This window comes from Mandrillus leucophaeus, unplaced genomic scaffold (genome assembly GCF_000951045.1).
Source record: "Mandrillus leucophaeus isolate KB7577 unplaced genomic scaffold, Mleu.le_1.0 Scaffold104, whole genome shotgun sequence".
Taxonomy (NCBI): Eukaryota; Metazoa; Chordata; class Mammalia; order Primates; family Cercopithecidae; genus Mandrillus; species Mandrillus leucophaeus.
The window spans coordinates 525589-527935 of NW_012098543.1; the positions used below are offsets into that span (position 1 = coordinate 525589).

Here is a 2347-nt window from a genome sequence, read left to right on the forward strand (position 1 = left end):
CCTTCTTTAATTAAACATTTTTGAGTGGCCAGGTGCGTTGGCTCATGCCTGTAATCCCAGCACTTTGGGAGGCCAAGGTGGGCGGATCACCTGAGGTCAGCAGTTTGAGACCAGCCTGGCCAACATGGTAAAACCCCATCTCTACAAAAAATACAAAAATTAGCCGGGCATGGTGGCCCACGCCTGTAATCCCAGTGACTCGGGAGACTGAGGCAGGAGAATCACTTGAACCTGGGAGGTGAAGATTGTAGTGAGCTGAGATCGCACCATTGCACTCCAGCCTGGGCAACAGAGCGAGACTCTGTCTCAAAAATAAATAAAATAAAATAAATAAAATAATAAAATAAATAAAATAAAATAAAATAAATAGTGCGAGATGACTGAATATACCAGAGCCAGCACTGAACAGATGAAAGACAACAGTTTAGGCCAGGCACGGTGGCTCACGCTTGTAATCCCAGCACTTTGGGAGACCAAGGCAGGTGGATCATGAGGTCAGGAGTTCAAGACCAGCCTGGCCAACATGGTGAAACTCCGTCTCTACTAAAAAATACAAAAATTAGCTGGGTGCGGTGGCGGGCGCCTGTAATCCCAGCTACTCAGGAGGCTGAAGCAGGAGAATTGCTTGAACCCGGGAGGCGGAGCTTGCAGTGAGTTGAGGTCATGCTGCTGCATTCCGGCCTGGGTGGCAGAGCAAGACTCTGCCTCAAAAAAAAAAAAAAAAAAAAAAAAAAAAAAAACCTTTCAAAAAAAAAAAAAAAAAAAAAAAAAAAGACAACAGTTTATTAGTCACACAGACTCACAGGGAAGGTGTCCCCGTATGCCAGGAGGGTCACACAGGGTATTGCACTTGGGAATATTATGAAGCTACAGGGACTGTGGGGGGCGGGCTGTGTAGTAACAGGAGGGTGGGGTGCCTCCTGGCTCCTTCAAGAGGATGTTCTTTGCTTTCATGAATCATTTCATGGACTAGCAACCAGCAGGGAGGTGAAAACTTGTCAGAGTGAGGACCAGATGGGGTGCCGCTGGCTCAGCTGATGGGAGAACTCGCTGGGGGAAGTCTTTCTCATGGAATAGGGAATATACCAGGTGAGAGCGTAGGAACTCACCCTTAGGACTTCGAGGGCCTTCTGAGGACCAAAGATGCCAAGGAAGGACTCGACGTGTAGAATCTTATGACGTATCCAGACAAAGACCTTTTTGGGGCTGGGCACGATGGCCCACACCAGTATTTCCAACACTTTGAGAGGCCAAGGTTGAAGGACTGCTTGAGGCCAGGAGTTCCAGACCAGCCTGGGTAACATACTGAGACCTAATCTCTACCAAAAAAAAAAAAAAAAAATTAAAATATTTTTAAGAGACAGAGTCGCCAGGCGCAGTGGCTCACACATAATCCCAGCACTTTGGGAGGCCGAGGTGGGCGGATCACGGGGTCAGGAGTTCGAGACCAGCCTGACCCACATGGTGAAACCCCGTCTCTACTAAAAATACAAAAAAATACAAAATAAATTATCCAGGCATGGTGATGCATGCCTGTAGTCCCAGTTGCTCAGGAGGCTGAGGCAGGAGAACCACTTGAACCCAGGAGGCAGAAGTTGCGGTGAGCCAAGATCACGCCACTACACTCCAGCCTGGGTAACAGAGCTAGACTCTGTCTTGAAAAAAAAAAAAAGATAATGGATGAGATGTGGCCTAGAGCTGACAAGGGAGGAGTCCAGACTGACTCAGAACTTCCCAATCAAAAAGATTGATTGGGCCCGGGTGCAGTGGCTCACGCCTGTAATCCCAGCACTTTGGGAAGCCAAGGCAGGTGGATCATGAGGTCAGGAGTTCAAGACCAGCCTGGCCAACATAGTGAAACCCCATCTCTACTAAAAATACAAAAATCAGGCCGGGCGCAGTGGCTCACACCTGTAATCCCAGCACTTTGGGAGGCCGAGGTGGGCGGATCATGAGGTCAGCAGATCGAGACCATCCTGGCTAACACGGTGAAACCCTATCTCTACTAAAAATACAAAAAATTAGCCAGGCGTGGTGGTGGACGCCTGTAGTCCCAGCTACTCAGGAGCCTGAGGCAGGAGAATGGCGTGAACCCGGGAGGCTGTGAGCCGAGATGGCGCCACTGCACTCCAGCCTGGGCAACAGAGCAAGACCCCATCTCAAAAAATAAAATAAAATAAAAAATACAAAAATTAGCCAGGCATTGTGGCGCACAACTGTAACGCCAGTTACTCGGGAGGCTGAGGCAGGAGAATTGCTTGAATCCGGGAGGTGGAGGTTGTGGTGAGCCGAGATCATACCACTGCACTCCAGCCTGGGCAACAGAGCAAGACTCTGTCTAAAAAAA

General features: G+C 48.9%; 1 protein-coding gene across 1 annotated transcript in view; it reads left to right on the forward strand.

Annotated features, from left to right (window-relative positions):
- NLRP12 (NLR family, pyrin domain containing 12) overlaps positions 1-2347 on the forward strand; it is a 35685-nt gene that overhangs the window by 6410 nt on the left and 26928 nt on the right. The gene's annotated exons all lie outside the window — the stretch shown is intronic.